The sequence below is a fragment of the Anser anser genome, assembly GCF_964211835.1.
Source record: "Anser anser genome assembly, chromosome: 1".
Taxonomy (NCBI): Eukaryota; Metazoa; Chordata; class Aves; order Anseriformes; family Anatidae; genus Anser; species Anser anser.
The window spans coordinates 192,916,741-192,943,238 of NC_139720.1; the positions used below are offsets into that span (position 1 = coordinate 192,916,741).

General features: G+C 40.2%; 2 long non-coding RNA genes across 3 annotated transcripts in view; both read right to left on the bottom strand.

Annotated features, from left to right (window-relative positions):
- LOC310883893 overlaps positions 1–26,498 on the bottom strand; it is a 133,988-nt gene that overhangs the window by 88,272 nt on the left and 19,218 nt on the right. The window lies entirely within an intron of this gene.
- LOC310884006 lies at positions 5,693–12,764 on the bottom strand. The gene is made up of 3 exons (XR_014573979.1): positions 12,646–12,764; positions 11,997–12,069; positions 5,693–7,557 (listed from the first exon to the last, which is right to left on the bottom strand). It is a non-coding gene; the product is annotated as an uncharacterized lncRNA (long non-coding RNA).

The following is a 26,498-nucleotide window of genomic DNA, read 5'->3' on the forward strand; positions in this document are numbered from 1 at the left end:
GAACGGCAGTTGTTTCCATCAGAGTGTTTCTGCAATTTTCCTGTCTGGTTACGTCTCCAGTTAATGCCCTTTGTAAGCCTCTAGTACAATTAACAGGGTGCTTACTTCATCTCCGAATAGCCGAAGTGAGACTCAACTCAGCAGGATAAGTATGAGATATTCCAGACTTGATCTTGTTAACTGACTTGTTAACTGAAGCAACATTGAATATCACTATTAATCATATTCTGGAGCATTTTTCTTGCATTTTATGTTTCTAGAAAAAAGCATATTATCATATAAGAATAGTTGGGGAAATATATGTTTTCACATGATTAACAACTTCATATGTATTTATGCAGCTAAAGGGAATGAATTTGAGCTCTGTTTTAATTTGGGTAATGACAGTGTTTTCAGGATTTAATGGAGTGAGTTTTATCTGCTCTTGACAGTTATTTTTATGGAGTGTCACAATTTTTTGTGTTGTTACTGTTTCTGAATAAAATTAATGGGAAAATAAACAAGTACATGTAAGACATTGCAGTTGTCACAACTATAAATCTCTCTGGCTTGTGGAAGTGCTCAGCAAATGTGGGTTCCTCATTCTGGAAATCATTCAGCAAAACACTTCCAAAATATGTTCATTCTTGATTAAAGTCACTGATTCTAGCCACTCCAGTGAGGGCCTTCAAACTATAATATTAAGGAAAATTCATCTTTATCTTTCTCCCTCTCTTCTCTGTTCTTGTGAGACCCCACCCGGAGCACTGTGTTCAGCTCCAGGGCCCCCAGCACAAGGACAGAGACCTGTTGGAGTGAGTCCAGAGGAGGGCCATGAGGATGGTCAGAGGGCTGCAGCAGCTCTCCTACAAAGACAGGCCGAGGGAGCTGGGGTTGTTCAGCCTGGAGAAGAGAAGGCCCTGGGGAGACCTTACAGCGGCCTTCCAGTACCTAAAGGGGGCCTGCAGAAAAACTGTGGAGGCACTCTTTGTCAGGGAGTGGAGTGATAGAACAACGGGGAGTGGCTTTAAACTAAAAGAGAGTAGATTTGGACTAGATATAAGGAAGAAATTCATCACTATGAGAGTGGTGAGGCCCTGGCACAGGCTGCCCAGAGAAGCTGTGGATGCCCCATCCCTGGAGGTGCTCAAGGCCAGGCTGGATGGGGCTTTGGGCAACCTGGTCTGGCGGAAGGTGTCCCTGCCCACGGCAAAGGGGTTGGAGTCAGATGATCTTTAAGGTCCCTTCCAAACCAAACCATTCTATGGTTCTATGATTCTATAATTTATCTGATGTTTGCATTACAGTTTTGAACCTCAGTGGCACCTTTAAGGCAACTGATACTTTCCAAAATCACCTTTAGCCAAAGACCAGAAAAAAAGCTTCTGCAAAGAGACACTAATATACAGAATTGGATGAGACACTGTGTGGGAACCATGACTGCCTTCTGTAATGCATAGTCTTTTAGGAACAGTCCTCAGTGTTTTTCAAGCTGCATGTAAAGCTGAGAAACTCTATCCCAGGGGGAGAAAAAAAAAAAAAAAAAAAACATATCATTAATTATTGTAAGCTATGTCTGTATGTCTGAACTGGGGGATGCAGGAACACTTCCAAGAGGAGTTTTACCATGTGGTTGGAATTTGATTTGCATCAAGGTAAATCTAAGGTAGGCACAAGACACACTGCCTACGTGCTCACTTGCCAAATAAAGCACAACTGCCAAACTGTCCCACCACCTTACTGTGACCAGACCTGGAAAACTGAGAGACCCAGGCCTTGGGACAGGCTATCCATTAGTGATAAAGATTTTAGGAAATGTCTTCACTAGCATTAATCCTAGAAAGATGCTGTGATACAATAAAATTTAGATTTTATAATTCTTACTGCTCCAGAACAAACAACATTTTAAATATTATCTGTATTGTCTTGGACAGTCTATATCTATAAATTAAGAAAAGCAGTGTGGATGCTAACTAAAGCAATGCTTGTAATATTAGGAGCAAGCTGGTTTTCTTAGCGCCCAGAACCAGACCATAATGGAATTAACTGTATTTAATAAGACAAACATTGATGAAAGTTCATATGGTATGGTCTGAACTTTTTTGTCTGGACTGCTTTTGTTTTCAAAGAATTATATTTGCCTCCCAGAGCAGGTGAGGAAGAGGAATGTGGAGAAGAGTGATCAAATTTCATCAGAAAAAATACTGAGGAATAAAAGCAACCATTACATTAATCCTCATCTTCAGACAAGCTCAGCAGTTGGTAAAAGGAGTGACAAACAGGATAATCTGCTCTTTCCATGTTCTTAAGCTTCTTGGAAAATCCACTGTCCTCGTCTCCAGAAGAGATGGACTTTTAACCCTTCAGCTGATGGATAGGAGTTACATCTTTTTCAAACACAGAGAAAGCCAGGTTTCACCCATCTGGAAGTTGCCTTGGCACCCTGTTAGCACCCTAACAAGCATCTGTGTCACTCACTTGACTTGCAGATAAAGCCTGTGAGTCTCTAACCCAGAAACAATTCTCACTTATCTTGAAGGGAAGATCCCCGTCACCCACCTAGAAGTTAGGCATCTCATCCAGCCAGGTGGCCTAGCCATAAATGACGGAGTTCATCACACCCCAGCCTGTATATCTGAGCTAGTTTAACTCTGGAGAGGCCTCCCTCTTTGCATTGACTATAGAGCTTTCTAGACCACTAGCCTAAAACGGACCTGTAGCTTTTAGAAAACTCATGTTCTATTAAATGAACCTGTCTCCCTGATTGGTATGGTCTTCACAGAGCTTCCAGCTGCTCTAGCTCCACATTTTCTTGAGCGTCCTGACCACTCTGTGCTGGGAGCAGGTTGTACCCACAGTTTTTAAGAAGATGCCGTGGCATTGCAGACCTATGTGGCAGCAGTATCATCTACCTGTTGAACCATATTTGAAGTAGTTCTGAGTCAACTTACAAATCCAGTTTCTCCTTTTAGGCCATTTTAACACAAATTTTACATCAGAGCATCTCTAACAACCACATTTATATTATCTGAGGTGTTGAGGTTACTCTGACCCCATTTAGTGAAAGAAGGATAAAGCCAAAAAAAAAAAAATGAAAGAAAAGCTAAGCAGAGCCTGTTTGCAGGCAAGTCATATCTGTAAAATATCTACTGAAAACAGCACTCACTGACTTGAAAGCCATCTGATTCTTAAACAGCATCCCAGTCCAAACAAATTGACCTTTAAATTGGACCTTGTAATTCCTTTAGCAAAATCAGTCCTACCGTTGAGATACCTCTGTCGAGCATGGAAGCAAATTATTATTATTATTTTGTGCTTGAGTATTTCAGTAAGTTTGCAGACGAACTCTGTAAGCTTTGGTGCAATATAACGCTGTCCACTGAATGTACTTTTCAGCTCCTGCCAAACTCCAGCTCACTGCAGGATTAACACATACATAGCATTAAAGCTGTAGGATGTGTCTAAAGGGATAATTCAGCATGGTCCTCAGACTACAGCAGTGCTGTAACATACCTTCTAGTCACATCTAAACCACATCAACTTTGCCCACAATTAAGCACAACTGAACTAAGACTGAAGAGGGAGTGGGCTGGTGGCCTGCTTGTCTAGACACTCCCTAAAGACAATAGAGGGAGGCAAGCACTGCCCCAGGGTAAGGCTTGTTGGAAGGGGATGGGATGGGATGGGAGAAAATGGGGTTGGACAGGAGAAATCTCCTGGAAGTGCCTGTTCCCTGTTCCTATGCAGGGAGTGAAGACAACTGTGTCATGAAGACAACAGATAGGCTTCTGACTTCCAGGTGGATGAAGTCTGTTGAAATGAACCCATCCCTGGACAGAAGAAGCTCACACTCCTTTTTTTTTTCAGCCAGCTTTTTTGTCCTTGCCCTGAAATGAACTCCCATTAACCTCAGAGTAAGTCCTGGCTAAGAAGTAGTTTGTGAAGCTTCTTTTTATCTTCAACACCCTTCAGCTCTCATTTACCAGCTTGCAGCTCAGCCCAGCTCCCTCGCCATGCCATGTGCATAGGCATGCTACCAGGCATGCCAGGACTGTTCTCAAGATAGGGAGCTCAGCTACCAAGTGGCATAGACACAGCATTTGGCATCTCACTAAAGTAAGGGCAGTAGAAACATTATATTCCTGGAACTGCCTTGCTTCCTTATAAGAATACCTCGTGCACTTATTTTCTTATTTTTTTTTTCTTCCTGGGAGACTACTCCATTTTTATTCAGCCGTGAGAAAGGGACAAGTGATAGGACTTGAAGAAATGTATGCAATTTGGGGAAGACTGTCTGAGTGTTAACTCGAGTACTACTGGAGCCATGACATTTACTAAGCCTTACATCAGGGCAATACCCCAAGCCCTGTTTTCTCTGTATTATGTTCATCCTGGCTATTAATAGCCTACAAGATACCCATGTGACCAAATAAATCTGGCCACAGTGGAGGACCCGCAGAAGTGGCTTGGTTGCGCTGTGTGTGGGCTGAGTTTACGAGGAGGTTTTGAGGAAGCTGTTCAGGGGTTTCACTGCCCTCCAGGGAAGCATCTTGCACAGCAGCTTCTGGGGTAGGAGTGAGAAAGGAGGAGAGAATAGGAAAGAAGAGAGGAGAGGAGAGGAGAGGAGAGGAGAGGAGAGGAGAGGAGAGGAGAGGAGAGGAGAGGAGAGGAGAGGAGAGGAGAGGAGAGGACAGGACAGGACAGGACAGGACAGGACAGGACAGGACAGAAATAAGACCACCTGTGTGGGTGCAATACCTCTCGCCACTGCCTGTCCAGGGCCAGAATGCGGCTGGAGCTTTGCCCCCCAGCCCTGATGCCCCAAACTCCTGGTCTTTCCCCCTGAGTGAGAATTTCTTTCTTTCTTTGTAATTTGACTTCATTCCATTTTGAAGCAATGAAATAGTAAGACAAGATGGTATATAAAATCTGGAGTTGCTTATTCAGGTTTTCCTTCTTTTCAGAGTGTCTCTTAAAGATTAAGGGCAAATTAATTTGCTAAGACTAATGGCTTGGATCATTACACTTTTACGATTTTTTTTCCTCATCAGCAGTGTAGATGCCAAAGTGCTAATATATTCCTTGCTAAGGTTGGAAAAAAAAATCTGCAATTAAGCAAGGCTTTTTTTTTTTTTTTTTGGTTATTTATTTTACTTACATAATCGATAATGAAATTAAAAGAAAAATGGTTTGTGGTTTGCCTTCCCTCAGGAGGCCTTGGCTAAGTACTGTTTTAGATATGGCAATACACCCAACTAACTTGCTAAAGGGACTATCCCACTGCTGAATTTACTGCAGAACAAACAAACGTGACATAAGCAAACAGGTGAACTCCTGAAAAGGGGCTGGGCAGGGCAAAGACTCAAGTTATTTTTCATTGGTTTCTCTGGTTCAAAGGCTTAATTTCTCAGAAAGAAAAAAAAAATAGCAGTGCATGGCCAGGCAGTAGTAACAAGGTATGTTAACTAAATAAGCAATTTTAAACCATTCAATCAAGCTAGCCAAGGGGAGTGGATGAAAAAGGTATTTTTAAAAGCTGTTCCTTGCAGTTGAAGTGTCTTTTTTCATTCCTCTGGTCTCCAGATTCCAGGACATGTCTTTGCATGTCACCGAAATCCAGATGAAATCTCAAAGACTGAAATTCTCTACTGGGGGCTTAGGTGGAACTTGAGTGGTCATAAACCTTGAATGGGCTGCTACGCCGGAGGAATTTCATTCAGTGAGTTCCTTTGCTATTCCACTAAGTATATTTTATTTACATTTTGTAACTATATCTTCTGCCTGCACTACCAAAACCTCTTAGCAACTTTTCAGCAATGAATCTTCTGTAGAATGTGCTCCTTAAAGCTTCCTGAAATGAACCCTTCACACTGTATATATTAGAGAACTAATATTGTACTAAAACTCTTTTGACTGCTTTTTTTCTTTCTTTCTTTATTTATTTATTTTTATTATTTTTTAAGGGGCAGAGGAATTCATTCTTCCCATGCCTCTTGATGGTACGTATCTCAGAATCATCCATCATGTGCAGATCAGCAAGGTCGTCATCAGAACGAAGAAATAAGAGTTTTAAATTGCAGCCCTACTACCTGAGAAATACCCTAGCTTTAAGATTTAGCAGGGTGTTTGCATTCCTGCTGTGTAACCTTGCACTTCCATTTAAGGTTAAGGCTCTGTCTGAAATATGGCATTCTATGGGATTAGCTATACGGATGATGTATGGATGAAGTGGCGTTTTCTTTGAACCTTTTATGTTAGAGGATCACTCTGATGCTGGAATTTTACCATCTGAAGTGTATTTTATTGGCAGTTTAAATTAGAAGTGCTCCTGTCCTCCAAGAAACAAGTTAAATTGACAGTAAATAAAGGCAGAAGTATATGCCTTGTTGCTGTTCAATGCAGATAGGGTTGGCTGCTCTGGCTGCATTTCCCCACCATGATCCGACTATGCTCACTAGCTGTATAAATGTAAAGAAGAAATCAAACTAATTTTCCAATGTGATCAAAAAGCCATTTCTCTGGCATGATACAAGGTCTGTGAATTATATCTTGTGTATGACTTAAAAATTGCTACCTTCAGAGGTATTTTGTATGGGAAATATATTAAAATATAATTTACCTCCACTTTTTGAATAGAACAAAATTAAAGCAGGGGTTTACAGAAATCTCAAAGAAATGGGGTTCTCTATCTGTACTCACTTTTCTGTGTATTCTGCTCACAGTTTCTAAAGGCTGCTGCAACCAGCAGGCTCAGCAGTAGTCTTAATTAAGGACACTCATGTAAAGGGTGATGCCATGGACAAATATATTTGGATGCCTTTGGCCCAGTTCTGTTTCAGCATTTGGTGTCCTGAGAGACACTAATCATGGTCTTCTTCAATCCTCCTTTTAATGCCCTTGTTACTGTTCACCTTTTCTAGATGGAAATCAAGGCATCTCTTGAATTTGACAGAAGAGAACAGAAACATGTAGTTTCTTTAACTGCAGAGTGTTCTCTTTACCTCTTGCAAGGAGCAAGCAATATAAAACTAAATCAGCAAATCTGCTCTGATTCAGATAGTCTGTCTTTTCTTTCTCTTGGTAATATTTAGATGTACTTAAACACGCTGACTAATCTATCATGGTTAATCAAAAGATTTTTCTACATGACTCATATAGTAAAATCTCTTCCTCCAAAACACGATGTATACTGACATATATGCTATGTATCTTCTTAAGCATTATGTACTTATTCCTGACAAAACTCACTATGAAAGTAGATGCCAGTAAAACTGGATACTTGCTAAATGTTGCTTCATAACATTAGCTGACAGACATTTTTTACCAGCACTACCTGTTAAATAATGTAATAACTGGTGGTAGATTTTTACATCATAAAAACAATCCTTAATACAGGACATTTCTGTAATATTTCCTCCTCACCCTTTTCCTTTGCTTTATCTCTGCTGTCCCACTGTCCCAAACACCTCCATTCACTCCTCTTGTATTTCAGGATCCTGTTGTAACCTGCTTCTTTTGCACTTTTCGAAGGGGGTTGAATTTCACCCACTTCATGCCACATGCTTTGACACTCGGGCACTACAATAGAAGATGGAAAGGAGGCAATGCATATTTACAGCTAATGAAAAAAGAAAGCAGTAAAAGACATTAGAATTGTAAAATGTGGTAAGAAAAACACACTATTCCCCAAGGGAAAGGAACTATTATTTTTATCTTTGTGTGGAAAAAGGTGATACTGCAGTCACCTAACACACTGGTGAGATTAAAGGCTGCTGATATTACTCTGGCAGCATTCTGAAGGTGAAAAAGGCACACAACAGTCATATGAGGAATACAGAAAGGTGGCAATAAAACATCTGCATAGTTGCCACTCTAGCTTTGAAGCCTATTGACAAAATACAGTTTTTACACTTGGAGACTCTTAAATCTTAAGAGTATATGGCTTAATCTTAAACCATATTCTGATCAGCTACATGTTCATAAATTCAGTCACTGAGATAGCTGCTACTCGTTTGCACTCCTGTAAGCCAAACTGGAACCCAAATGTGTTTTCAAATCTTTACCTGAACAAGAACTAGTAAACTCACCCCAAAAGTACAACAAAGTCAACATTTGTGGTTAGAATTTTCAGGGATAACCAGCCACTAGAAATAGCCTTATAATTTTGTTCTGATTTTTACAGTAGGCCACACATACATAAAGAAATTACAAATATATATCAGGTAAAAGTGTTCATATTGCAAAAGGAGAATAAATGAAAACATGTTTGTAAAATACTGTTTTTATTGTGCTACATTTTTAATATCTAAAAATAAAGCCTTGTTTATTCAGTTTTGGTGATAACGTTGACTCACCTACCATGCAGCAAACCAAAGATTTCCCTATTGTGTTTGTTTTGCAGACAGAACTTGCATAACAAGAAGTCCTTTTAGTGACAATAACATTTTATAATCACAGAAAGGCTGTGATTATAAAATGTTATAAAAGGTCATTTGGGGGGGTTGGGAACATAAAATAGCACTTTATGTTTACTGTGTTCATACTTATAAATGTAAGCAAATGTAAGACGATCCTTGTGGGTCCCTTCCAACTCAGGATATTCTATGATTCTAAATACCCCAGAGTGGAAGACTTGAAAGGCCTTGCCTACAATCTGCTTCATATAGAGTTGCCTGTGTTCTCTCATTTGATAGAAATAACTTCTTTTTTTCCCCTGTGTTGTTTCTTCCTCTACTTGGCTTCACCCTTTCTGAGGTCACAAATGTATTGTGCTGATCCCTGCATGATAAGAGAGGTCAGCCATGGCCATTCAGAGAAGATGGGTCTGAGCATGAATCATGCTGTGAAGAAGAAGACGGTCTGTCCTTCAGCTTTAACTCAATATTCCCACCAACTTCAGTGAGGTTTCCTGTTATCAGAGGAAATCAGAAAATTGCAAGTGGTCTAGACCTGAGACTACAACTCCTTAAAACAGTGAGATATGGTCTTGTAGTGCCTGGAGATATGCTTTAGCTATATAGCCCACCACCTCTAAACATCTTTGAGTAACAGTATTTTTTTAATATCTCCTGATTTTGTAGGAGAAGCAAATGAATTCAGCTAACATATTAAATAAATAACTTAATAAAAAGATAATCAGACTTCTTTAACCACTCATAGCCCAAGCTTCTCAAACCAAGGAAGAAAATGTCCAACCAGCCATAAATAAATTGGAGTTGCGTGACTGTAACTGTATAGCATTTGTCCCATGATATGGGATAACACATGGAAAAGTTCAAGCACACTGGAATCATAGAATAATAGAATCACAGAATGATTTGGGTTGGAAGGGTCCTCATAGGTCATCTAGTTCCAACCCCCCTGCCATAGACAGGGATGCCACCCACTAGATCTGGTTGCTCAGGGCCTCAGCTAACCTGGTCTTGAACACCTCCAGGGATGGGGCACCCACAACCTCTCTGGGAGAAGCAGAGGCAAGGTTTGGAAATACAGTTAACCTGAGACCAGGAGATCTGTATTCAGTTCCTAGCTTGGCCACAGCATTTTCTGAAATGATAAATCACCCTGATAAATCACCCAATTTCCCTGTGCTCCAGTTCCCAAATATAACATAAGGATAATGCATGACGAGGATCACGAGGAGAAGGAAAGATGTGGGTTTCAGTCTCCCACTAGCATCCTCTCAGTGTGCTGCTCACACTGGACAAATCATACTACACTTGAATCAAGCCCTGCTTTTATTTTTTCTTACTCATCCAGCTGCAGGTTTAAAGAGGAATTGGCCAAAACACCTGAAGTAGTGGATTCTTCCTTAGGAAAACTGCAGCCATGAGTGCTCAAAAGAGAACACCTTCAGCACAGGGTATGGGGCTTGCCTGGCAGCCAGCACAGCACCTGTGAATATCTGGGAGTGAAGCTCTGTTGTTTAAAGCTTGATTGTTTAACACCACAGTCATTTTCGCTTTTCAGTTGGAAAATCAGCCTTCAGACTAATCTTCCTTAGAGACTGGTTATAAGCAAAGCTTCAGCTTGAAATGTTGTCCTTTTGGTTATGGGAGTGAAGAGAGAAAATGAAGGAGCTTGATTTAAAAAGCATTCAGCACCCACAGCTCCAATTGACTTAAGTGGGATTTCTGACAGTTTGACACTTCTGAAAATGGGACTAATCATTTAATATCAGAAAAAGGATATTTTTTTCTTCCTTGGAACTCAAAACTTGTGGATAAATTACACAACAACCAGGGGGGTGTGCGGGGGGGGGGGGGGGGGCAAGTAAATTTTAGCCAAAAAGTGCAGTTATCAGCACGTAGACACACAGGTATTCAATATCGTGTTCTACTGCTGTATACAAATAGAAATTATACAAGTATGATTAGTACTATAAGAAGTTATTGGAGCTGTAATAAGTGATTACAACTGTTAGCAGAATCATTCTATCTTCACCTCCTCACTAGTCTCCCCAGGATTTTTTGTTTTGCTATGTTTTCAAGTAAGTACAAACTGTTGTTTTTTGCCTTTTAGAGGCTCCAATGTTCAACTTCATTTTTATATATCTCAAAAACAGCAGCTTCTGATTTAAATGGCTCTGAGCAAGAATTTATAATTGAATTCCACTACAATTTTTGAATAAAACCACAGATAGGCTGTTTGTTTTTTCAAGCTAAAATTAGTTATAGCCATCAATACAAATGGTCTGCATACCTGCAGGTTTGTGTGGTGGGCTGCCCACAGCACCCGTGTGGTGCCAGATACAAACTTAAACTAGCAATTTGGAAGGATTTCAACATCAGCCTTCCCGATTTCCCTGTCTAGGGGCTTTCTGCATAATTAAAGATTGCCGGGCTCTTGCTGGAGGCTACCAGTGCATTAGCAAGTATCAACATTGGGCTCTGCAGAAGTGTGGCCACCTGGACTTAGTGCCTGTATTCCATGAGAAGGTGACAGGACTCCTGCTAGGGAAGAAGCAGTATTTGCTACACACCTTTCTCTTAGCAAGGCTTTGCAGCTGCTTCAGGGGATGATCTGGGGCAAACGGGGAAAACACTAAAGGAATCTATTGTAAGATGTGTACAAGTCTTACTGAAAATGTGATCTTCAGAAAGCAGTTTTCAGTACTGTTCTAGCAAAATGGAAGGATATTTAAAAAAAAAAAATCAGGTCTAGCATTGCTCCATGTTTTTCATAAGAGATGTGGGCAACTCTGTATAATATATGTTTATTGGTTGCAGATGATATGAGAGAGGCTGCAGGCCTGTCGAAGGAAAGAATAAGCATTAAAAAGTTTTTTGAAAAGTAGGGAAAAAATATAGTCTAAAAAGAATAAGATAAAGTTGCAGAAGGTACAAAATTATAGCGTTAGGGAGCAATAACAAACCCCTCAAATATGAGAGTCTAATGGACAATGACAGATTAATGAGAAGTTCTTCAGAAGAGGAAGAAGAGCCTACAGTAATTCACAAGTTGTGAACACTATTGACCAGTATCTTGCTGACATAAAAATCTAAATACAGTGAAACACTTTGTCAAATTGTGTGTAAAAACTTAATTATTTTTCCTGCAGTCCTCAGGGAAAAAAAAAAAAAAAAGAAAAAAAAAAAAACTTTAGCAGGAACATTCTGTACAGTTCTCAGACCTAAAGTTCAAGGAAAACAAGGAGCAGTGGAAAGACCTTAAAGGAAAACAGCAAGAATCCCCAGAGGCCTGTGGTCTCTGATGGACAGTTGAAGGCAATAGGGCCATATAGTGAGGAGAAGTCTGGAGGGAGATCTAATAATCATCTTCAAAAACAAGAAGGAAATTACAAAGAAGAGCCATATAGATGGGTCTCCTTGTCCAGTGTGCAAAAATAGGAAAGAAAAACTAAGAAAAGAAAAAAAAAAAAAAAAGACTGGGAAGATCTTTCTAGTGAAAAAGTTGCTTAAGTGGAGGAACAGACTGTCCTGGAGGGGTGTGAGGTCTCCACTACTGGAATGGCTGGGAACAAATTAGACATTTTCTAGGAATAAGGTGGATCCTACCCTTGGCCGAGGCACAGAGCTCTCCACTGTGTTCTTCATGGTTTCCATGGATGTCCAAGGCGTTCCCAGACAGCTGACAATGCATAGGGAAGAGTCAGAAACACAGCTTCCAATGACTTTTAATTTTATGTTACCCCCCTAAAATGTGACGGCAACCACTAAAATTTCATCCTACTGCAAGTCTATCTACTGCTTAGCGTTCCACTAGCCTCTAGTGTGGACTTGTTCTTTCACTGTGACTTTGCAATGCAGTTGTCCAAAAGTGCCTGAAAAATATATTTGTGCTTGACTTTAAATAGCCTTGTTAAAATAAGCCTATATGTTGTTTGGATGGATGGATGGATGGATAGATGGATGGATGGATGGATGGATGGATGGATAGATGCGGATAGATGGAGCAAGCCTTAGAAAAATATCTTCCTTCACCATTGGATAACTTTATCCAATTACTTTACTTTAACTCATTTTTAGCATGATCATTGAAAGCACAGGTCCTAGGATGTATGTCTGTATTGTTTTCCTAACAGAGTCTTCGCAATTTATCAAGAATTCAAGCGGAAAAAGGTTCTTCCAGGAACTCAAATGCCTTCAGACTGAGATAAAATGGTAATAGCATAACAGGAAAGAGAGCAAAAGCTGGAAAATGAACCTTATGGAAGGAGAAGACTTAGACCTGCTGTACCACTTCTGCTGTGAGAGAAACCAAACATAGCCTGGCATGCAAATACTGCAAATACTCCTGCTTCTCTTCTTGAACCAGGGCCAAAGTTTCAGCTCTGCAACCATGGGGATAAAAGAGAGCAAAGAGAGGCAACATTGTCAGCAGGAAGATGAGGCCACATGAAAACTGAAATTAGACCATTAATATTTATTATTGACATTTCCTTTACCAAAAAAAAACACATAAAACAAACAAAAAAAAAAACCCTCACCCCCTTCTTATTTAGAAATGGTCTGAGAGCAAACAGTAGTGGTTGCAGCCCTGGGGCTGAGATGATGAGGAGATGAGAAAGGGAACATGGCAGAGGAGGTGGGATGCATTCCTCAGTGGGGACATGGATGAGGAGACCCCACAGCTGTGCTCAGATTGGAGGGCCACACATGTCCCTGAGGGGTGATGGCAGTGGCATCGACAGGCTCTGTCACTGTCCCTAGGCAGTCTGAAGCTGATCTGATCGAGGCTGGCCAAGCTAGAGCACAAGATACAATTAATTCATAAACCTCATTTGCTCTTTGCAGCTAATGCACTGTTCACTAGGAGAGTGTGGTAAGTAGTTACTTACATAAGCATTTATAAAGATCTAAATATCTGTATTATTCCAAACAGGTAATTGTGTTTCCAGGGAGAAAAGGACAGATAACTCTTAAACTTAGAAATTAGGAGCAAGTTTTCATGAAAATATCCTGAGCAGTGCTTGGAAGATACACACCATATAAGTTAGCAAATGGTTCTGCTGACCAAGGCCTTGATTCTCTGATCAGTCAATGAAAATGGCAATTTCTTATCTCAAACTGACATAAAGAAGGAGCCTTGTGAGCACAGACATCAAAAAAAAAAAAAAAAAATCCTGTGCCACCTTACATTCTTTGAATTTCTTGTGATAATATAGGTACATTCCCACAGAGGTATAAGCTCTTACCCTCTGGCCACAAACTCTTAGTCCAAGTCTTTGTTTTTACATCTTTGCCATTCACTTTCCTTGTGACAACATGGAGAACAGGTTGCAGGTGTTGCAGGTGGGACCCCTTTATTTGGGACACCTTGGTCATCCCCCAGGGGGTGCTTGAGGGCCACCTCAGTGGAGTGGGCACCAAGGACATGAGCTCTCAGTCTCCAGCTACGGCATGTCAGGTCCAGGGCAACAGCTCATGCTTTTAGCTCTGGAGGGCCCAATAAGACCTGTAGGTCGGAAGAGATGAATCTCTGTATCATACATGCTATTCTGCTCTGGCTAAAGAGAATAGACCCCAGACAGATACACTGTATGCTCAAAAGCTTCTAGAAACCATAGAAGTCTACAAAATTACGTATAAAATGACTTTCTTCAGTACTTCTATCAGCATAAGTAAATTTTCTTGATAGTTCCATTAATGAGACTGATACCTTGCTATTTTGTTAATTGTCTCAGAAAGATCTGCTCAGATAATGCAAAAATGGGTAAGTCAAAATCATTATGAAGATCACAACATGCTAACTTACTGATTTCTATACTTCTATAATATTAACTATCCACAACCACTCAAGATCTTCCTAGTTGTTTTCATGAAACTTTAATTAACACTATGCTGTATAAGATGCTATGTGTGATTTCCTCAGCTGGAGAATTATTTTGAGAGTATGCTACTTGCTTATGCTATGGTTTGAAATGTTCCTGTGATCCTGTCTGTTTGCAGAAGAGACTCAGCTGCTGGGGTTATCAATATTCAACTGCCCGATGTTGGACATGTTAATGCTGGGTAACAAATTATGAGTCTATTAACACAAGTCACTAACAACTAGTTAGAAATCAGAATCAGTTTCAATGATCAATGAAGTTTCATCAATCAATGATTCAGAGGCAGGAATAAGGCCTTCATTTGAAACTGCTAACTTTTATGAGTACTGTGAGTTCTGTTCTCAGCCAGCTTCCATAGACAAGGTATCTCACCGATTCATAGCTCAGAGTCTTCTGTTTTCCATTTTTTGGTAAGAACTAGAAAAAAAGGATGTTTGTGTGAGATAAGGCACTGAGTGACTAACATCTAGAAGGTTCTCTATCCAGTAGTGAATGTTAAGTGGTGGCTAATTTTCAAAGGCTGTAAATAAAATATTCAGTATTTCATGTACTCCCCTGCAAAACTCAACGTGCACAAAAAGCAGATGATGATGCTTTTAGATCAGTTGGTGACACAGCCCTCAAGTTGCCCTCCCCTCTCCTTCCAGATTCAAAGCATGCAATTCCTGAAAGCCAGCTAAGAAACCATGAGATATTATTACCCTTTGGTAATATCCCAAGTGCCATACGGGAAAAGTATTACAATTGAATAAAGGAACCTGGCAAACCTGGAAGAAAATTGTGACCTCTGACTCAGGGAAGCCTCATATTGTATTCATTTAATGTAGTGGGACAGCACAGAAATGTAATGAACTTCTATTGGAAACACAGAAATCCCCATTTAATGCTGTATTTAGGAGGTGGCCATGTGTCCAGCCAAGCAGCAAACACTTCAGAGGCACATACAGTTAATCTTATTATGAGTAGTTATGAAGCAAAACACCAAAGAGAACAATTCTTCCTAACCCTAATCATATTTGTTTCACTTCACAGACAAACCACCTACAATCTAGGGACCATAGTAACAAGGAAATACTTTCCTTGTTCAATCCTAGTTTTTAAGCATTTTATGTTATGCAAAGGTGTTAGCATTCTAGCATGCTTTTTAAGCATACATAGAGGTGACTGCTACTTACTAGAGTCTTTTTCTTTCTTACTAGAGATTTTTCTCTCTTACTAGAGATTTTTCCACAAGGGAATCTTTGAGCAAATTCATTCCAAAGTTCAGAGTTTGTAACAAATGGCTTAACAAGCCAGCATAATGTCACTGTGAGTTTGGTGTTGGCCTTCGGAACATCCCCAATAAGCCCATCTTCAACGTGCTGAAAACCTCTTAAAGAAAGCAGATTGACTTGATGATTTTGCAAAAATTTGCATAAAAACTAATATTACTACTGAAATTATTGTTTTATAAATTCATTCCAACTTGTAATATCCTTGAGGTATTAAAACGTAAATATTTACCTAGCCAGAAGTCCTTTTCCTTAGTCTCTCTTCAGACTAAACTCCCTTTGCAGCTATTTTTTGTTACATAAAAGTAGGCAGCATATTGGAACATTCAGTAAACTGCTCTCAGCTACCCCAATGCAATGCAGCATAAAAAATTTAGACAGAAACTGGCAGGAGATATTTCATTGCATCTGTGTGATGTTCTTTAACTAGTTTTCGTACATTCCCACTTCATGTAAATATAGCCATGTAGAGCTAACACTGTGGTACAGGTAAATGTTTAAGACTCTGCAAAGATTAAAAGGATACTGTTAACCTCACTCTTGCCTTTAGCTGGAATATTTCCTGATTAAAAATATATATATATATATGTATTTTTTCAATAATTTTAGACCAAGAATCATTAAAATGGCTCTTTTTTTTCCTGGCAGTTCCTCATAATTTGAACGCTGGAAGCCACAGACATGTTACAGGAACCAAGTAGCCTTGACGCTGTGATACTAAGAGCCTTAAAATAAAGAAGAAGGAATAAAATAACCCCTTGAACCTAATTTCAATTCAAAAGAGGAAAAAAAAAAAACAGGCTTGTTAACATAAATAGTATGTGCAAAAATGCATAAGACAACAGCCCCTTGGTAACATTTTTCCCACAGGAGGGAATTCCAGCAAAATTGTAGGCTATGTACATATACTTTATTTTCTAAACAAAAATTGCATTATGCCAAAAGACATATACATTTCAGCTACTATTAGAGTGTAATTAAATTATGTTAGTTATCTTTGTTTGTAATACAAGGAACAAGATTTCTGTTGAAAGCACAAGGCGCTCCTAAGTTAATATCCTTTCATCTCCCTAAGTGTCACACTGTAGGTGGTCTGCAGTGCTTTCTTTATACAGAACTTTTCACAGGATTTGCTTGATTCAATGCTACTTTTTAGCTTTTGGGTCAAGTGAAAAAAAAATAGCAGGAAAGCCACAAGAGGACAAATTCGCCTTTCACTTACACCATGTAAATCCTGTTGAATGGGGAAAGCAGGACAAAGACTGAATACTGTGCCTTTGACATAAGGAGAAATACAAATGTTTCAAGAACAGGGCAACAAATGTCTTTGAAATTTGCAACAAAGTACCAATTTCAGCAAAACTGCAGGCCCTATTATTTCCTATTCATTGAAAACATATGTTGATGCTGTTGCAGATCAGAAACAATCAGAAGTCATTTTATATCTTATTTCAAAGACTAAAACAGTAGCTTACTTTTAATACGTAACCAATTGTTACAAAACATCTGGTGAGCTGTACCTTTCATAGTTTATAGACAAATTCTTTCTTTAAAAGCAAATTGGAAAATTTTATGCCTTCTTTTCCCTATAAATGTAGTATTTCCTCAGTCCCTGTAGAACTCCTTTGCCCTGCTTACTCACTATTTCCATGCTGCTGGTGGACATGGATATTGCATATATATCTTTAAAAAGAAAAAATAGAATTTCTAGGGCAAACTCTTGTTCTCCCCCTCTTCACGTCCCACCTCTTCTTTTCCTTGAACCTATCCATGTCACATTTTGCTCCCTCAGTTCCTTGCTCAGCATTGCTGCACGGCAGCCTCGCACAGTATGGCTGTTAGCACAAAGTCTTCCATGCATTAAGGAAAAAACAATGTCATGCCAAACATTCCCAGTGTAAAATACGAAACCACTTTCCTTTAAGAAAGGGGCTGCTAAATTTTATGTACTCTGAGGTTATAAATGCTAAGACGTGTTACCCAGGTCTCTCTTACTGTATTAAATCTTAAAAAGCTTTCTGCAATATTGCGTTTGCTTCATAAATCTCATCGGTGTTTGAGTAATGCATTGGGATCAGATGTGCTAAAGCAGCAGCCTCCGAGCACACAGACCAACCTTTCAACTGCTAACCATGACACTGCAGTAGATTATCAAGTGATAATTCAAGAGGCACAGCCACATCTTTAAGCCTTCTAAGGCCAGGAGGGCCAAGGGGTGCAGGAGTGTATGAAACATCAGGTCTCTCCTGATGAGAGGGGTTGGCATTGCGGGGTGCTGCAGCAGTGAGAGACATCCCATGAGAAAGGGACACGTAGGGAGAGAGGGAGAGAGCATCAGACTGACAAATAACCCAGAAAAGAGGGGCAGAAAGCAGATCTGCAAAGTGAAAAGGATGAGCTCAGTAATCCTCGGGCAGCAAAAAAGAAAAAAAAATCCCCAAAAGTTGTTAAAAATGATTCCTAAACAGGAAAATGGAAACGGCACCAGATCCATGTTTAGTTGTAACATGAGCAACAACCAGAGGATGTGGTTTTAGTAAAGACAGACGTTACGCAGAAGGATGAGGCAATGGTTATCTAAATACAGCAAAAGGACTTATGTTTCCCAAAGGCCCAATATACACCAGGTTGCCCCATAACCCAAAACTTTAGCAATCAGCTCTCATAGGAAAGAGCTCTACTATTCACAATTTGCTCTGGGTAGCATCTGAAGCAGGTACACATCAAATAATATTACTTACAGGTGAGAAGAAATAGCAATCTCATCTAGAATCCAAGCACATATCACAGTTCATAACAATATAGGCAAATTTGTGGTTTGCAGGAAGATGCATTGATAGAGTTGAAAGTGAAAACAAGGAACAAAAATAACAAGAAATTATAAGTACCTAAATATCAGACCAAGAAAGAGATTGTTCAGTGGAGAAGGAAAACAATCAACAGGGGATACCAAGAAAGACCAAGTATTTAGTAGCTTTTTGTTTTCTGTTGTCATTAAAATGGCAGCTGACAACTATGGTAAAAGAAAAGGGTAAAAAAAAAAAAAAAAGTAAAAAAAAATGGCAAAATGAGGAATAAAAAATACATAGGTAACATGTAAATCAGCGGGCCCTGCGAAAGTCATCAAATGATGTCTGGAGAACTAGTTCCTGCAATTTCTGAGACATTATCAGTTATCTTTGGAAAACTGTAGAGGAGCAGTGATATTCCAGATGAGTGGAAAAGGGCAAACACAGTGCTTATTCGTCAAACAGATGCAAAAAGTCAGCTAGGAAATTGTAGACCACTTCATCTTGTAAGTCTCCTACGGTAATGGAATAAATATTAAAAAAAAAAACCACACAAAAGATGGAAAAAAGACAAAAAAAAAAAAAGAGAGAGACAAAAAGAGAAATTGGTAGGTAGCACCAGACACATACCCACAAACTTCAAACCCCACAAACCCAGTCTCATTTCCTGCAATGACAGGCAAACCTGTTTTGCAAATGAGGGAAGGAGCATAGGGAGATCACACAAATGCTGTCAGATAGCTTAACATTACTTAACATAATAGCTTAATATTAGTAAATCTTTTGACACTGTCTAATTTGACATTCTTGTATGCTAGTTCAGAAATGGTCAATTGTAAGTGCTGCAGGGTGAGTGCAAAACTAAATGAAGGAACAAACACAGAGAGAAATTTTAAGTGGTTCATTGTAAAAATAAATAAATAAATAAACTATTGAATATGGTCTAGTATTACCCAGTATCTTCCTGAATCACTTGATGATGGAGTAAATATCCATACATACACGCAGAGAAATGCAGATACATTGATATATGGATATATATTGTGTATCTGAATTAACTGCAGTTAACAACAGTTGCAAAGAGCTGGAAGTTCAGTCAAAGACAGGATTAAAGTCCAGAATGATTTTTCAGAAACTGGATACTGATTGCAAAAGATCAGGATGTGATTAAATAAGGAAAATTACAAAGTGTTACAGGTAGGTAGGAATAACCGATTACATAAAGTGCAAATAGAGAATGAAAGGAAAGCATGGTTACAGGAAAGCAAAAGCAAACCGTGAGTCACCATGTTGTATTTCTGCCAAAACTCAAGCCTCACTGGAGATACTGGCAGAAGGGATTGCTCGAAGGCATATGAGATAGTTCTCCCACCCTGCTTTCCGGCACTGGAAAGGGATCAGGCAGAGTATAAGTGTGTGTCCAGTTCTGGGCACCACAAGCCCAGAAGGGTTTGAACTCAAGGAAAACATGAGATTTTGGATAGGTTATGGTTGGAGATCTGTCCACAATAGTTGAAGAATTGATGCTACTTATCTGAAGGAGGACATGAGACATCGTAAATTTCTGTATAGGAAATTCTGAAGAAAAAAAAATGAAAAGATAGACTTTAAGAAGTTGCATTAATCCTATTACTGAAGTTACTCAATTTGTTGGACAAATATCTGCAAATATAAGCAAATTGATGCTGCCTTTGAGCAAAGGAATGAGCTAACCAATTTCTTGAGGTCCATCCCAACCTTGCTGCCTGTGATTTTGTACCAAGTTGTGGCAGTAACTACTTACCTGGAGCTATCTTCTGCCTTTCCTACAGCTAAATGTCTGACCTCACCTGACTAGTAATTAACACATTTCTTGTTTTATTAAAACCTCAACAATTTTTTCTCTGATACATCCATATATCATGTACACAACCTTATGGACTCCCTTGCTCATGGAGGATTAACATCCTTACTGCCTTTTTCAAGCCTTTTTACTGTAAGTCTGAAAAACAAACCATGTAGTCCAAACCATCCTCCTCGGTGCCCATGAGTATTTGTATCATCCTCAGCCTTCACAAAGGCAGGCAGCCAGGTGTCTGATGTGCCATGAGAGTGGCTGATGGCCTTGTGGTCAGTGCTCACTGCTATCACTTTTCCCTTCTCACCTTCTCCTTGCCTGTGTTGGTCCACCAGCTCCATACGCTATCTGACATGCGATGAGTTCTCTGGGGTGAAGCTGCCTTTTCTGCTCTTCGTTCACACAGTTGTTAGCAGGATGACTCCCGAGAGAAAGTCCCAGGCACTGCAGTTTCTTCATTGTCATTGACCATAGCCGTATTAGTATTTTCTGTTCACAGCTACTTACATACATTCTTGTATCAGTTTGTACAAAATACATATTGAGAGAGAGGTGATATTTAACCTTTTCTAAATGATCTGTTTGCAAGATTATTTCAGATTTTCAGATATGAAATATTGTGTTCCTTCTATATGAAGTACAACATAATGATTTGGGGAAGGCAGAGATAAGGGAGGGGACGAGGCTTAGGTCCTTCGTTGTCCCTCTTAAGTCTTCAGTGAACTCTTCTAGGGAAATATTTCTCTGCTTGTTATTCTTATAACAGGCAGATATTAATTCTTATCTTGCATCCACCTGCTTATCTACCACATTACAGAGGGGTCCTGCCCACATTTAATCTACTGGTTAAATGCCAGTTTAATTCTTCTATGCTGTAGGCCACAAGAAATGTGTTCAAAGGACAGCCCCTCATATACACACCACAGTATAAACATTTTAATGAAAGAGAATTTTTTGTAGGAGGAAAAAAGTTCCTTTGCTTTGAAAATAATGAATAAGCTCTCATTGAAATGAACCCTTTATGTATATCTTTATGTTTCTGATCTGGCAGCTTTGAAGAGCTGATATCATCAGTTTTAGAACCTGGAGTCTGGCCACTATTCTCTAAAACATGCTTTACAATGGAAAAGACCATTTGAAAGCAAGTAAAACAATACAGAGAAAAAAATGCAGGTACTTTTCAAAGCTTGCAAACTTTTCATTACTCCACAACATTTTTTCCTAACTTATGAACCATTCTGTGTCTCTCACTTATCCATACCACTGCCCTGCTGCTCTGCTGATACATTTGAGATGCTACAGAGAGTGATGATACAGAGAGCAGAGTTTAATTACAATTTTACTTTTCCATTGGAAATTTACTGTGTAATTCCCATTGTGTGATGTTCTGCCATTGTTCTTGCCAGAGTGTACAATGGATTGGCCCAAGAGAGTAAATACCTTTTCAACTCCTCTCATTTGTAGGCACAAAAGCATACTTGTGTAAGCCTGACTGCACTGAAATCAGAAGCAAACTCACATGTGGGCTTCAGCAGAGGTGGGAAAAGTGCTCTTTTAATACTTATCATTTACACAGCACTTCCCACAGGAGCCTCCAGAGTAGACAGAAAAACTGAGGCAAAGGCCATAAGGATCAGTAAACCTCAAAGTCTGACAACTGAATTCAACAGGAGCAAAGACAGCGTTTTTGAACCCCTTCCTTTCCCCGACCCACACAGTTTACTCACCCAGAGCTGCAGCAAGAATCAGAGTCGGAGCCTTTCTGCACACGGACTCTAAGCTGTGACTTATGACATATACCTGAAGGGCAGTGTGGTCCTGGCTGGTCCCTGTTCACCAGCGCTCCTCCTCCGTGGGAGCTCGCCATCCTACCACTACAGGGCTCCCAGGCACTCATGGCTCCAAAACCGCCCCAAATGAATCTGGGGCTTGAACTGTAAGAGCATGTCTAAACCATCCAAAAATGCATCACAAGCTGAGCTGCCACAGTGGTTTAAACCATACGAATATTAACAGGCTTCCAAATATTAACAGGCTTTTTGCTTATAATGAAAAATTCAGAATCAATTTCCTTCTCCTTTTATAATCATTTCACTGCACTCCAAAAGAGCAGAATCTGTATCAAAATGCACTAGGAACAGGAACTCATTTTGAGGTCTGAAGTCCTGGAAGGCACAGATCCTTTTCTGTACATACCGGTCAGATACATGTCAGAAGGCAGACAGAAGATTTCAAGAGAAGTGTTCAAATATTCTATGGAGCAAACAGGAGACAGTAGTTGGATGGGATGTCTGAAAACAAAAATCACAAGAGGATGAAGAAAGACTTCTGCGGTAATCCAAGGAGACACCACCAACTCCAGTAACCCATGTTCTCCAGTGAACCTCAGTGTTCCCTGGGGTATGGAATGTCCTCTGCTTGTGAAACACATAGTCACAGCAGAAGTCAAGAGTACTGAAGTCCTCTATTTTCCACAATTAGCCTTATACTATTGGAGCTTGTGCAAGTGAAATGTCAGGCAGCGTGGAGCACAGCTCTTATGAGCTCACACACTGATTATCTCGCTCTCGGCATACCCCTTCCTCCCACTTGTGCCAAGAGGGAGGGAGCAGGAGGCAGAGAAGGTGGCTCCACAAATTCAGTAGGTCAGAGTATCTATCCCCATGAATTCTCTGGATTTGCAGTTACAAGCAGCATCTAGCCTTGGGACCACAGGAATTAGTCTCTGGGGTCTGCAGTCCCCAGATTTCAAAAGTTTCTTACGTTCACGTAAATGCTCATCGTAATGGAAATTAAATTGTTTCACTCAGGCAAATTAAACAATGACCCTCTAATGCTGAGAGCAGATGAAGATAGCACTCACAGAAGATTTCAATATATAGCACTGTTCTCTTGCACATGAAGATGTTTTGGGTAACCAAGCTCAGCTCGGTTCTGAGGCATCAGAACTCTGTTCTTGCCTAATAGTTCGATTTCAACTCAGGAATGATCCAAAGATCCCCATATTCCTTCTGCCCTACATCCCACAGCTGTCGTGAAAGATGCAAAACCACCATGTATTCTACCAAAAAGGTAATAGGACGGATGTGGCTGGGGTCTTCTGTCATCATGCACGTCTCTCCACCACAGCCAGTCCCATGGGCCACAGTCATGGGAAAAGTAAATACACTGCCAGAAAGCTGTTTTTATCATCCAGAAGACCTCTGAAACTGGCCATGTATGTTTCTTTTGCCTACAAAGAGAACCAAGGTTCAGATGTGGACATCAGCATTTGGCCACTTGAACTTCCCCCCCCCCGGCATTGTCCTGATTCCCCTATTTCCCTCCTTCCTCCTGCTCCCCCTTCCTCAACAGCTCCACAGCCTTCAGAAGCAGCAAGACTACAAATAAACAGTGCAGCATGAAAAACACAAATGAATATGCAGCCCCCATGGCTTGCAACTACTTGGTGACATTTTCTTCTACCTCCCATATATAATTCATGGCAGGACAACTTTGTACTCTGTTTTGCTCCCACAAGATGGTCCGTGTTGCTCTTTGCAGGAGGATTATGGCCACTGCAGGTAGCTTGTTTGCTATGTGCATCTCTCCATAGGGTGGCTGACAAGCTCCAAGCCAATAATTTGGCCTGTAGTACATCAAGGTCTGCTGGGCAGCCTCTAATGTTTTGCTTCAGCCGAAGTTCAGTCTAAATAGTTCATTTATCTGAAGATCCCTTCTACATGAACACGTGAGACCAGACAGCTCTCTTATTTGCAGTAGGGGAAATTATGACAGCAATGGGTGTGCAGTGAAAGAAGATGATCGGGTCTGTGGTTCCTGCTGGAGAAGTCATCTTGTTTTCTGTGCTCAGACTCACTGCATCTTTGCTCCCTGCAAGCAGGGAAGCCCAAGAGGCAGCACCAGAAAGCAGGTGCAAGCTGGGTGCAGTCCTTATCTCAGACATGGACCAAGCACACATGGACAGCCATTCAAGCAGACAGAACATCACTGAGAAACTGGAAGGGTCTGCACAAAAATGCATGATAAGCTGAGCTGCCACAAAATATTCTCTGTGATTTTCCAGAAGGAAAAAAAAAAAATGCCTATTATATTTCTGGTCAGTTTTTTTTATTATTATTATTTCCATTGTTCCACTGGCCTCACTCAAACACTTTCTTCTCCCAGATCTCAGCTAAAATAGCTCAACTATGTTTTTCCTTTAATAATACTTACTTCTTCTTTTATTATTTTTTTTTTCAGAGCAAAAATCTGCTCTTTTTACACTTGCTTTACAAGGCAAATTTGGCATACAGTTCACTTGCGTATCCTAAAGTGGGCTTATTGAAGGCAGGTGCACACTTTAATATATGTGGGCACAGAGACCCCCTTAAAGACTATAAAAGAATACTGGGCATGTCCTCATGTGGAATATCTCTAGTTTTTTATTCATAAACCTAAAAATATGAGCTGTTCTTTCGCCTATACACATTACAAGTGAGTGTGAACCGGTAGGCACCATATTTCTACATTACACAGAAATTGTGTTAAAATGGCTACATTAGTGTTTTTTCTTTTAGCATATTGTCTTTATGTGACAGTAATGGGAAAAGGAAATGTTACTGTAATGTTGCATTTTCATTGCTAACAAGAGAGAAAAATGCAGGAAAACATAACATGGCAAAATAGCTTCAGCTGGTCCAACTGCCATTATTTTATTTAGTGGAAAGAGGTGATACAGCATGCTGTCAAACAAGAATCTTTCATTATGAACCAGCATCCCTATTGCATTAATAGTACACAATGGGAGGAGAAAAATTATTCTGTTTGTAATGAAGAAACATGGCCCACAGGTTGCCATCCTCCCACATTGAGATCTTTACAATGCAGTGTCTTTTTTATTTTGATAGATCTCTATGTAAAATGAGGATGTCAATAGAACCTCTTCTGTCTTCTAAAAAGTCAAGCAGAATAAGGAGATTAAATGGCTTCTATAATTTTATTCCCATTTTCTTGTCTGTATTCACTCAAACCTATGTAAAGCCAAATCTTTGCAGTCTGCAAACCCACTCAGCTGCCATTATGGCCTGTGACATGTCCTGGTCACCTAGACCAGTGACCTGCTGGAGCAAGCAGTTCTTCATTTCTGAAGAAAATGAAGGAAAGCATAAAGAGGCAGTGGGGCTGTGGGCACACAGAGCTTCCCTCAGCACAGAATCGGGGTATAGCTGGAAGACAGAAGTGTCCTGAGCCCAGATATGGCCAAAGATATTCAGCAAGAAATTTCCGAGGCATCTAAATACTTTTGTGAGCCTGTAAGTGCATCTACAGCAGTAACTGAAACAGGTCAAAGGCATGCCCAGGGGCACCACAATTCAGTTGTCCAACCTGCTAAGTTGTTAGGTGTCTGACATGGTTTCAACACAAGCCACCTAGATTCCAAAATTCTGAAGTTTGGGGATGAATGTAAGGCAGGGACCATTCCCTGGAGGGAGCAAAGAAGCAACTCACCAGGTGTGGAGGAGAAAAGAGCATAACCACATCTGCACTTGCTCTTCAGAGCCAGGCACTCTCAGGGCTGGAGGGATTTAGGAAAATCTTTCAGAAGTGGCTTTGTTACTCAACATTTATGTCTTTTTTTTCCTAGGGATTTGTTTGAGAGCTAGGGAGACCATACCTCTCCCTCCACATAGCAAAAATTGCAGCACCACAGAGGACCCCCTCTGAATTTGGGCTTAGTTGTATCAGCTGCCAAGACGTTTTTACTCCTTAAGTTACACTAAATAGGGAACTGGGCTTCTAAGTCACCTGTGTATAAATACAAATTATATCTGTAGTCTTTGATTCGGTCTTCTCTTAATTTCAGTCAGTTTGCTTACGGTGACATCAACACCTTGTTGTGTTCTGGCTCAGATGGCAATTACTTTTAACCGCTTTAGGAGGTTATTTTCATTCTGTCCCATATCCAATCCTACAGGTCAGTGCATTTCTCTTAAATCACAGGTTGCGAGGGCAGCCCATCATAAAGCCATGTACTTTGGAAAGTACAGGGCTATGAACAGCAGACCTGCCTTGAATCTGTGCCAAGGAGCAGCAGGCCCCGGCTCTGGCCTTAAATTTGCACTGGAGCACAGACGTACACCCACACAGCCAGAACAGGAGATGAACTTGGGCTCCAGCCAGAGCTCAGACCCAGGCCGACCCCTTAGTTAGAGAAACATTCTGCTTCTCTCTCTCTACTAGTGGCTAGAGATTTTCTGCATTGTCACTTCACCCACTGAAGACTCTGCTTTGAGGAGAGGAAATTTCCTCTGACTTGGGACCAAAATATACGTTTATTTGTGCTGATG